The sequence below is a fragment of the Perca fluviatilis genome, chromosome 7, assembly GCF_010015445.1.
Source record: "Perca fluviatilis chromosome 7, GENO_Pfluv_1.0, whole genome shotgun sequence".
In the NCBI taxonomy this organism is placed as follows: domain Eukaryota; kingdom Metazoa; phylum Chordata; class Actinopteri; order Perciformes; family Percidae; genus Perca; species Perca fluviatilis.
The window spans coordinates 5,707,717-5,720,021 of NC_053118.1; the positions used below are offsets into that span (position 1 = coordinate 5,707,717).

The window sequence follows — 12,305 nt, forward strand, 5'->3', positions numbered from 1 at the left end:
CGTGCGCACATAACGTAACATATGAGCAACTGAGAAACTTTTTTTTTTTTTTTTTCTGTTCGTGAGTTAAAAGTCTCAACAGTGATTGTCCTTAAGGTACACATCAGTGTCTTTAAAACAAATAACACACCGCAGGTGACACGATGCACGGTGTGCTGTACCGACCATCATTGTCCCCTTTGCCCCACTTCAATATACAAGCCCCGCCGGTGTAGGGCAAAGGTTTTGCAGCACATGGAGGTGCATGTAAAGTATGCCATTCAACATGAAGGTTAGTTCCCTCCATCAGCTTTGTGCTATGCCATTATCATTTGTTTGTTTGTAACTACTGCTACTTAGTAAGCTTACTAATAGTAACTTTACATACTAGTTGCTTTATTTTATAGGGTAAGCACGTAATGCTTTTGTCCCTTCATAGATTTCTTCATAACAAAATGCCACCAGGCCTGCAGGAGTGGAAGCAGTGGTCACTTCCACTGTCCTTTCTGCCTCAAGACAACAATAAAAAGGCAGGCTATACAGAGGCATTTGCCGATCTGTAGGCCACCTCTCCATGATGCCCAGTTGGATGCTGATGCAGACTGCAGAGAGATGGGCATCAATTCCCAGACAGAGGAGTGCAAAGGTCTGAAATCACTCTCCATTTTCTGTGGAGCTGCACTTGGCTGCGTTCACTTAATGCTTTTAGTTGATTGTCAGTTTGATTGTCAATTCTCTGCAGCAGGATCTGTGAACCTACCTCATCTCAGCACTGACAAACTGCCTGTATCGGTGAGTATATGTGTGTCTGTTTATAAAGAAAACTATCTGTGTGAATGTTTAGTGTGTTTTTCAAACCTGTGTGTGTCTGTGTCAGGTACAGTATAGTGAAATACAAGGACAAAGAGACCCAGCAGAGAGACCCCAAGACCCACCGCCAGAATCCTTCTTGCCGTTCCTTCTTGCTAACCTGGACAATCCTCCCTGCAGAGTGCGCCGTGCAAAGTTGCCAAATGTACTTTGTCCTCACTGTAATGTGCAGTTCCAACGAAAAAATATAGAGAAGCACATTTACAGACAACACACAGATAAAGCTGTCAGAGACATCACTGCAAATTCCCATCTAGATGCTGTATGCATTGATGAGAAGAATGGCATATATGCTGTGAAAAAGTCGTTTCTTGGACCTTTTGTAATTTCTTTTAAATAGTTATATTGTTTAAAAAAAATAAAGGTTCAAATCTGTTCTGCTTTTCTATTTCTTCGTGATATGTCTTTCAGAATGATTTGGCAAACAAGGATTTTGTCCTCATACCTATTTGGAAACCAGGACACTACATGCTCTGTGTGTGTCTGCAGTTTTATTATTACCATTACTTTTGCACTGATTTACTATTATAATCTACTTTGTTCTTTGTAGAAACCTTTTTATCTTTAATTTGAGAAATTATATTACATTCGTTTATGTTAATATTCCTAAAAATATATGTGTACAGGTTTTGAAGCTGACAGAGAGACACATTATTTTCCCAGACTCCTTATTCCATAAACATCTGGAAGCCTCAGTTGGCTTTGGCGATCAACGTTACATTCAGATTTGCAGGTTTCAACTCATTAAGTTCAGACGTTCAATCCATCTGTTTTGGATTTAACCCTTGTGTTGTCTTTTCATTTTCAGCGGTTGTTTCTACGGCCCATATTTTCTGATGTAAAACTAAAATTGAAAACGGGTCAATTTGACCCGAAGTCAACACAAGGGTTAAAGTTGTTAAAGTTATTCTAGGTGCTTTTGGTTAAGTTGTTCAATAACATATTTAGTTAGATCTGTTTTAGGAATTTTGGAAAATAAAATGCTGATTAATACTTTAATTGCAGCAATCTTGCGCAGAGGATTAAACCAGGAGAATGGACTGTGATCTACAGCAAGGACATCAAAGTAAATGGGTTTCTACATATTTTATTGTTTATTTTCCATGTATGAGCTGTGCTGAATGTTGTACACTGTCTTACTGTATTTCTGATGTTCAGGGTCTCCCAAGACAGGAAGATGGCAATGCCCAACACATTCTCACACCCAACTCGTAAAATAAGGACATTCGGTCAGGAGCCTTTCTCGTTCTTATTTGACGTTAAAAGTCTCCTTTAGCGTCTCATGTAAACGTGCTTGGTCGCCACTATTGCCGTCCCTTTTTCGTCCCTTTTGACGCGCTTGGTCGGGACGGGTGAACGGAATCGCGGAGGTTGGGTTTAGGAGAAAAATAACGGGGAAAAAAAAGCCTCAAAAGCTGGGAAACACACCGCGGGTGAAGCGCGACAATAACGGAATCGCGGAGGTTGGGTTTAGGAGAAAAACAACGGGGAAAGGACGCCTCAAAAGCCGGAAAACACACGCCGTAGACGGGGGAAACAAAACAAAAACAACGGGGAAAGGACGCCTCAAAAGCCGGGAAACACATGCCGGAGACGGGGAAACAAAACGCCACACGCGGGGCGCGAACCCGAGTCTCCTGAGTGAAAGTCCGGTGTTTTACTAATCCGCCACCCCAACCACCGTCCTTATGCAGCAATTTCCCATTACATACCACTCGCTATCTCCCCAGTACGTTACACAAATACGCCGAAGGGTGCCTTTTTCGTTGCATCAGACGCTGAAGGACACTGACCAAACGTACTTATTTTACGAGTTCGGAATGAGAACGGGTTGCAATGCCTGTGGGATCTTCATGTTAATGGTATTGTGTGTTGTCCTCAAATGTCACTTAATGGTGTTAAATATAATTTACCTAACAACATATTAGCTGTGGATCTGTTATTTTATTTAAATACCAGGGGAATATAGCTTAGTATGTTTTTCCAAGACTAGTACAGACCAATAAGTTTTCTTTCTTTACATTGTGCTGGGGGCAGATTTTGACTTCACAACTGTAAGTGCCCATAAAATCTACAGACATATTACAGTACTGTTTTTGTAGAACATGACTTCATTGTTTAAAATGTTGTATTTCTAGGGTGACATGGACACAATCAGGACATGGTGGTGCCTGTTGCTCCTGTCTGGTAATTCAGTTGTCAGGTGTGTCTGATTTCATTATCACATGTACAACTGTAACATAAAAATGTATAACAAATCCAAAATTATACATAAAGATGTAATTACTATTCTTCTTAATCTCTAACATGTAATTTAAGAAAATCTGTCTGTTTTAAAGGTTCTCACAGAAAAGGAAATATGAAGATCAATTCGTAAGAATCACATTTTGATAGTTGTTGACGATGTTGTGACCTGCATGCTAAGGATTACTTATTAGGTGATTTGATGTATTTTGGATCCAAACCTCCCACTTCATATGCATACTTTTTACTGACTTTTAAATATTTTTAAATATGTATTTGCACCCTGTGACAATTAAATAATTGTTGTCTGTGTACAGATAATAGCAGATAAGGATAAGGAGGAGGCAAAGAGGCCCAGGACAATCCCTCCTCAACAGTCAGTTAGTGTGAATGAAGTAAAGTTGATGCCTTGTATACATACCTACTGTCAAAATACTACAAACTGTCTACATAATGAATTCTCAAAATAAGTGTTAAATGTGTTCATTCAGGAACGTGTTGACCTGACCAAGGAGGGGATTCTGGAGGTCATCAATGTCTGCATTTATCTTACTGTTTAGTTTAAAAAAAAGACCAAATATATAAATTATTTCATATAAAGTATTTTATTCATTAGCATGATAGTCTGCCTTTATCTTACTGTTTACTTAAACACCAAATATATTTTTAAGTATTTTATTCATTAGCATGATAGTCGACGCAAAAACGTATTTTTAATAGGTATTTTATTCCGGACAGATGGCATGAGACACAAGCTTTTATTTTGAAAAGTAGAAGGTCGGGGATGGCCCCAGGCGGGACGGCATGAGACGGGATGGCATGACATGGGACGCTCCAGTCTGCAGCCATACAGTCTCGGCTTTGCCCGCCCTCACTGCTTCGATTTGAAAATAGCGGCGGGAGATTGCGGGAGATGAGTCCGAGAGTTAGAGCAAAAACTTCCGAAATATGGGAGTATTTCAGGCCAACTGGTAAAAGAGTTGTCTGTACACTCTGTCAAACTTCACTTGGAAACACACAGGAGTTGTTCAAGACGTTTGGAGCGGGGTTTTTTTCTGCGCAAATCCGGGACAGCTGCGCAGACCAGACACGCCACATGTCCGCCCGGCGAGTGCGGGCCGGATCCACGGGAGCTGCGCAGACCGGACGCGCCACAACTGAAATATGTCCGCCCAGCGGGTGTGGGCCAGACCGGACACACTACAACTGAATTGAGTCCGCTCGGCGGGTGTGGGCCCGTTCTAATACATCATGATGTGGGCCGGATCCACGGGAGTTGCGCAGACCGGACGCGCCACAACTGAATGGAGTCCGCCCAGCGGGTCTGGGCCAGATCCACGGGAGTTGCGCAGACCGGACGTGCTACAACTGAATTGAGTCTGCCTGGCGGCTGTGGGCCAGATCCACGGGAGTTGTGCAGACCGGACGCGCCACAACTGAATTGAGTCCGCCCGGCGGGTGTGGGCCAGATCCGCAGGAGCTAAGCAGGCCGGATGCGCCACAACTAACGGAACGCTTTTTTCCTGCATAAACCCGCAACTCTATTTGAAATGCAGAGAGGAAGACTGCAGGCTGCACCGTCTTTGTGATTATTGGTAAGTGCAATATACAAGTAAAATTGTAAAAGTAAACTGCTGTTGATGTCATGTTAATATGTTAAATATGTATAGGCTAAACATAAACGTTTACAATCTTAGTTTACACTGACATTCTGACAACCTGAGACGTGTCAGACAAGCTGGGTAGGCTAGTAGACCTATAGCTAGGCTATGCTTGTAGTAGCTATAGGTTCTTTTAAACATCCACAACTAATGTGAACAGGCTTTAAGGCTGAATCAGTGATCTTTGCTTATTATTCACCAAAATTACTGAATATCGTGTCCATTGTGTGTTAGCTGCAAAATCGTTTGTTAGCGCTACCCACTAGGCTAAACCGTCTTTTGTTAGTTTTGTTAGTCTTTACTTAATCACTCTCTCACTCATTCACTCACTACACACCACGTCACATTTGTGCAAGCATTTTACTATAATGTCATGTAATAAATAATCTTTGAATTTTTTTTTGTAATATGAATAATTAACAATGATCTTTAACCATATGCTTTTTCTCTTTTTGTGCATCTGGATTCACGTCAGATGGTTGTTCATGCTGTAGTTTTCTCTTTTGCCTTTTTAAAATAAAAAATAAAAACTATTTTGAAAATTACAAATTGCGTGGATATTTGTAAATATGAATCACAGATCAGGGCCAGATGAGCCCCAGATGTAAAATATGAGTCTGGGCCAGATCCGCACCACACGTCATGGCATTAATAACTGTACTGGGCCAATTCTGGCCCAGATCTGTCTCTGATCCGTAATTCCAACCTGTTCCGGTATTGGGCCGTTGGAACAGATGAGCCCGGCCCAGGTCCGTTTAGCGGATCTGCGCCAAATGCTAATGAAGACCTGGTCCAAATCTGGCCCAAATACATTTTGCTGTCTGGGCGGTTACCAACAGGTCGGAGGCGGCCGCGGGTTAGGGGTGGACGGTGCTGCTTCTCGTGAGCGTGGGATATTTGTTGTGTGTGCTGTGTGTCTCCGATGCTTTGTACATAGTTTTTTTTCTGATTGCGTTTGTGTTTTGTGTCAATAAAGCTCTATCTTTGAATAAACAGCACGTTCCTGGCAAATCATTTTAACTATGATAATCATGACATGAATATACAACATAGCATATATGAAATAAATATATAATATATATATATATAATTTTATTATTATAATAATGGCCCAGGTTGACCAATAGCCTAACCCGTGACAGACCTGTCAACCAATCACGAGAGATTTTTCTTGTTTAAAAGTAGTGGTTTCATCCAATCCTGAGTGAGGAAATTCCAGCCAGGTCAGACGTTCTCTGGCCAGGCGCCTATTCATATTCTAATTAGATCCATTAACACCTCCGAGGGGGCTCTCCACATAGGTCATGGTTCGTTTCCGACAATATGTGGCACAGACGAACGTGACGTTCGCACCCTGTAAATTGTCGATAACTGCCGAAAATTAGAGGGATTTCCGGGCGTTTACAGGCATTTACGGGGACGGAAACTCCACTTTTCATGCAGTGGATGGAGTTCAATCTCCAAAACATTGTACACTACATGCTGTTGTACATTAAACCTCTGCAAACAAGTCTCTCCTGATTGAAATGTAGCTCAGCGCAAATTCTTTCAGGAAGACCTAACAAGTAATCAGTCCCTCCTAAGCGAATCAGGGCTGGAGACGTTCACCTTCTGATAATCCAATCAGGATCGGCCAAGGATCCCATAGGCCAATCACAGCATTACATCACTGTTTTAAAAGCTGCTTCTCTCCCTGTGCTATCAGCTGTCATTTCAGGAAGACGTCGTCCCTCCTCCTCCCCTTCTGCCTCCCGTCCTAGGGGTTTCTCCGTCTGTCGCTCCGATGCCTTCTCGGTTTAGTTTCCGGCTTTCTCCGCCACCACCAGTGTCTGGATTCCATCGGGGGGTTACATCTTGGTTCCCTACCCCTACATTAAATTTATTAATATATTAAATGTATTAATAACGATGGAGTTCAATCTCCAAAACATTGTACACTACATGCTGTTGTACATTAAACCTTTTGCATATCTGCAAACAAGTCTCTCCTGATTGAAATGTAATGCTAGCAGTTTAGCCCTATACATGATTCTGTAAAATGCAGTCATTTGTGTATTTCCTTTCAATGAGAAGACTGTGATGCCAATGTGAATGTCATTAAAGTTCAAGAGCTCAGATGCTAACTTCCCGACTCACATGTCATTATTGAATGGAGTTTGGTTGGCTGTCAATCTACATCATCCATCAACATGTAGGGAGGCCAGTTGTAGCAACTGTTGTTACAGTATTTGAGAATTCTCTGTCTATTACCAGTCCCCCCTTGTAATTTGGCAATGGCTAAAATGCCAAACAATTAGTGTCATATCAGAAGAGCATGGCTGATTTGTATCACCCACAACCACCAGTACATTAATCCTGTCCAAATTAGGGGTGGAACAGTACATGTATTCGTATTGAACCGAAATGGTATGGGCTTCTCGGTTCGGTACATGAGAATACACGGTATAAAACTAACGTTCAAATTAATTAATGTATGCAGAACTACTGTTAGATACGCGTTTCTTTAGAGACACCTAATCTGTAGCCCCCCCCTTAGCTCTGAAGCTCCTGAGCATCCTACATGTCGACGGTCCAGTGAGTGAGTCAGAGCTAGCAGTAGTGATGGTCAAATGAAGCTTCGCAAACCACCAGTCTTTATTTTCTGAGCTCACTAGAAGGAGCTCTCTGTTCAACAGAGGGTTGAAAACACACTCTATTGCCATTCCTTTAACCTTTTTCTTTGAACAGAGCACCATCTATAGCGCGAAGCTATTTGACCATCACTAGCTAGCAGCACTATGGCGAGTAGGCTAGCCTATGGCGAGTGGTGGCAACCCACAACAGTTAGAGGACCCGCCTGCCTCTTTAAGATCGCAAGTTTGGGAAAACTTTGGTTTCCCAGTCAGTTACAGTAGTACAGGCGAGAGAGTGGTGGATAAGACGAGGACTGTCCCCACTAACACAGAACGTTTAGGGAATTTTGGGGAACGTTACTTTTTGGTTCTCTAAAGGTTAGTTCGAACCAAACCAAAAACTAACGTTTAGGGAACGTTCCCTGAGGGTTATAACGTTCCCTAAACGTTAGGGGAAACAACCAACTAAAACGTTCTCCTGTTGTTGCACTGTTACCTCCACACAACGTTCCCGTTTGGTTGTTTTTGGTTGTGTGTGGGGTTTTGAAATGTTTATTTAAACCAGCTCCATTTAAGTTTTTGAAGTAGCATATAAAAGGTTTGCACTTGATTTAGATTCACTCAAAAATGATTGGTCTAATAAAATCGAAGTAAGATAAACAGCATAGCAAGATAATATATTTATATTTAGGCTGATATCAATTTTGCTAAAAACTGTACTTTTGTGCTTGATTTTGTTTTTTTAACTGTATTGGGTGAAAATACTTAAAACAAGAAAGAAAGTTCACTTCTTTCATTTCACTTCTAACAGCTGGCTCAGTTCAGTGTTTAAATCCAACCGTTACAGCCCCCCGCCAGTAGGGGAAGACCGTGCCTCTGCTCTCAGGTGACCGATTCAAGTCCTGTCGTCCTGACTTCCGTTTGATACACAGACAAAAGAAGATTCAATTTGCTTTGCCAAACGATCTCACGAAAAAGTAAGTGAAATACGTTACAGTTTCATGATGTTATGGTTGTAATGCAACGGTTTGGGGTTTAACCGTAAGCCCTTTCCTTCGTAGTGCTTTGTTATATTCCGCTTTGATCAGGTTGACCAAAAAAGGTTTTGAACAACTCACTTCAGCATTTGTTTTTCCCCTCGTCGCCATCTTGCCGGTCAAGCAGTCTTTTTGGTAAACTATTTGTGCACAAACAATGTCCTCAATGCTGGAGTTCATGTGTAAATCCCCTGGTGAGACTTAGTGCAAAGTTTCATGTTGTGTCGAGCCTTCTTAGTGTTTTACATATAGTGATTTTGATGCGATAAAAGTAGCCCCTAGTTCTCCCATTCAAAAGGCCATTTCACCCGAAAACGACAATACGATCAATCTTAAAAGTGGCGTTTCCGTCCTAATTAAGGCTTTAAACGAAAAGTACATTCACAAGAAGATCCTAGGTTCCATTTTGGCGAGAGTTACGCTTTAAATGGACTGCATATATATTGCGCTTTGCATATATATTGCGCTTTGTTTGAGTCTTTGTTTGCTGCTGTTCACGAGGTGTATGCCGCATTGTATGTTTTGTGTCATCGTGTTAACCTGCTTGCGTTGTTGTTAGAAATAAGACATACCAGTTCTTTCAATTAGTTTTAGTGTACACCTTACATGATAGCCAGAATAATCAGTCATTTTAGGCAAGTCACTCGGCGGCCACCTTGCAACGTACTTTGGGCAGTTATCGGCAAGCTATTTTCCTATTTAAGTGAATGGGGAAGCATACAGGAAGAGACGGAATATGTGTAGGCTACACAGCTGGCTTTACAAACTAACCCGATGCATTTCTATGGATGCTGTGTCTCCCCATTAGAAAGTCTTTGGGCTACAATGCAAAGTCCTGAGAAATGCTGTCACATACAATGTTTATGTTGTATTGTTTATCTTTACACTGTATATATTCAAATATTCTTTTTGCAATCCGTACAAATTGTATGGTCTTTTATTACAGATGACTCCGGTCCACAACAAGAAAGCATTCCAGGACGGAGGGTGTGTCTGGAAGCCCTGTCCGTAAGTTAACATTTATACATGCATTTAAGAAACCAGACTCATATTCCTACCATGGAACTACTGACTCAACCTGGTGCTTATCATGTGACTGTTCTGATGTGTTTGTCTCTTCCTGCCTTTTTCAGGTCAGTAGACATCACTGCCTCCACCACCTGCATGTAAGTTTTTTTTTGTTTTTTTTTGGCGATTGTCTAATGTAACAGAGTAGGTTCATGTTTTGCAATGGCGATTGCAAGAAACCTACCATAAATTAACTGACCAATATTCATATCTACTTTCTTTTTAGATGAGTCAACACCACACAGGAAACCAGCTGGTCGCCCCGGGGCTGGATTGGTCTATTGTAACGCAAAAGCTCGGCCTGTCACGTCATCTTGGGACCCAGTTGAAGGTACAGTGGCTTTTGCATAACTTAAATTATAACAGAACTGACTTCTCTTACAAAATGAGATTGTACAAGCTCTCCACTTTGTTCCACGTGTATAATTTGTGTTTCTATACGTTTTACAGCAACTTTTCCTGACAAGCCCGGAGGTTCGACCGGAGGTACTGCCATCCGTCGCATGCTACGGTGAGTGGCAACCAATGATGTTCTAAAACTGTATATCTTGCGGGGCAGAAAAGGAAAGAAGGCTTTCCAGGACCTGACTATCTGCAGGGTTATAACAGACAGGTGTTATTTTATTGTTCACATCAGTATTGTGCTTAGCTTGGCTAATAAGAGGTTTTAATTTGACTTGTAACGTTGCTTCATTTTGACTTCTACTCTAGCGGTCTCCCAGAAAAACTTCCCCGCGCTGACTGCAGCAGACACCGAGGACTTGATTGGGCAAGGGCTGAAGTTTGCCCCACACTGACGGTAAATTGAAATTCTTCTGTGATGTTAATAATAATCATAATAATCAAAAACTATCAATATTTGTGATCAGAATAAAAACAGGGTTGTTAGTCAGGCAATTTGTCTTGCTTTTGTTAATGTGTTTATTCTTAGTATGACATATCAAACTTTTGTTTCTTTCTTTTTAGGTCAGCTGAGAAGGACTGAGCCGTCAAAACCATGGAGCTCTATTTTGTTTTTGTTTTTTTGCGGAAGCAAGAGCTGTTGGCCATCTTCTACACTGCTTCCATCCTCCTGCCTCCTCCCCTCTGGCGGGCACTACAGATCCCTGCACACAAAAACAACCAGACACAAGAAGAGCTTCTTTCCCACTGCCATCACTCTCCTGAACTGCTGATAGGTGGGGTCATCCCCACTTTGGCCATTCACCTACACATTACATACTTTATCATTCCAATATGCATTTTGCACAATACATTTGCAATCTACATCCTTATCTATTTTGTATTTTGTTTATTCTTCTTTGTATATTGTAAATTATAGTTTTAAATCCCATCAAGTTTGCCTGTTCATTCATTCCTGCTAATATATAATAATTCATTCCTGCTCATGCAGACGGTTTAAAGTAATAATAAAATTAGTATAATTGTTGTTAAAGTTTGTTAAAGGTTAGGGGAATGTAAAAAAGAACGTTAGGGGAACGTTCCTTGAAGGTTGCAACGTTAGAGGAACGTTCTATAAAGGTTGCAACGTTAGGGGAACATTAGGGGAACGTTCCATAAAGGTTGCAACGTTAGGGGAACGTTCCATAAAGGTTACAACGTTAACGTTCTCTAAAGGTTGCAACGTTAGGGGAACGTTCTCTAAAGGTTGCAACATTAAGGGAACGTTCTCTAAAGGTTGCAACATTAGGGGAACGTTCTCTAAAGGTTGCAACGTTCTGGGAACGTTCGGAGAACGTTCGATTTAACCAAAAATGAACGTTCCCAGAACGTTCAACTAACTAACTTATAATCCATTATAACCAAAACACAACCAAAACCTAACCAAACCTAACCTTCAGGGAATGTTAGCGCAACCAAAAACGAACGTTCCCAGAACGTTCTGGGAACCAAACATTTTTAGCTGGGGTGTCGGCGTTCAGCAGTTGTTGGGTATGCGAGTGGAAATACATCCAACATGCTAACGCATATCCGACCCCATCACCCAGATGTGCCAATCACTGGAACGAGACAAAAAAAAACTTCTCCTCCCTCCCTGTATGAGCAGCACACAAGCACTCACCTAGCTGAGAAGCTACAGGAGGTCGTGGCCAGTTGGCAAAGGTATGCCTGTCGCACTTAATACCAAGAATACTTTTGTGGGGGAAGCTCTTGCCTAAGTAGAATTTTTGTTTTCTTATTATTCCACGTAATTTGCACTTTCAAAAGAGATGCTGTATTTTCAGTTTTATAGCTGATTGTCTTATTTTGTTTACAAGTTACAGATGGAGTCTGGAGATGATTTGGGATGCTTATTGTTTACTGTTTACATCTTACTTTACATACTTCAGGCTGTTGCAGCTAGCTCAGGGGAGATACTGGTGGTACAGCCTGAGACATGCACAATAAAAACAAATTGCCTTCTGCATTTTTGTTTTGCTTTTCCCTCCATTGTACCGAACCAAACCATGACGTCTGAACCGAGGTATGAACCGAACCATGACTTCTGTGTACCGTTCCACCCCTAGTCCAAATGGGCCTTAAGCTTGAGAATCACCTGGAATACAAAATACCAGCTATGAGCCTTTTTAGAAATATCTGTATTTTACTTTGCATTGAATTTCCTCCCTCTGCTTCTTCACAAGTGTGTGCATTTGTATGGTTTGGGCATGTCTCCACCCAGACAAATTATACAATGTGTTTATCACAGATAAAAAGGGCAAATATAGATTAAATGTAGAACAATGGGAAAAAGTGCTTTTCTATGCCTTTAACTTTTTGTAGCTGCTATGTGCTTTTGATGCCCCAAATCAGTCTGGGAACAGTTCCAGCCTGCGTGCAAAAAGCAAAGAAAA

The 12,305-nt window shown here is 41.4% G+C and overlaps 2 long non-coding RNA genes across 2 annotated transcripts; both read left to right on the forward strand.

Moving 5' to 3' along the window:
• Nucleotides 1-253: 253 nt before the first annotated feature.
• On the forward strand, nt 254-1,103 carry LOC120562251. The gene is made up of 4 exons (XR_005639721.1): nt 254-271; nt 419-625; nt 722-771; nt 857-1,103. It is a non-coding gene; the product is annotated as an uncharacterized LOC120562251 (long non-coding RNA).
• An 8,234-nt stretch (nt 1,104-9,337) lies between these two features.
• Nucleotides 9,338-9,980, forward strand: LOC120562254. Its single transcript, XR_005639723.1, has 4 exons — nt 9,338-9,411; nt 9,537-9,569; nt 9,698-9,802; nt 9,922-9,980. It is a non-coding gene; the product is annotated as an uncharacterized LOC120562254 (long non-coding RNA).
• Nucleotides 9,981-12,305: the final 2,325 nt, after the last annotated feature.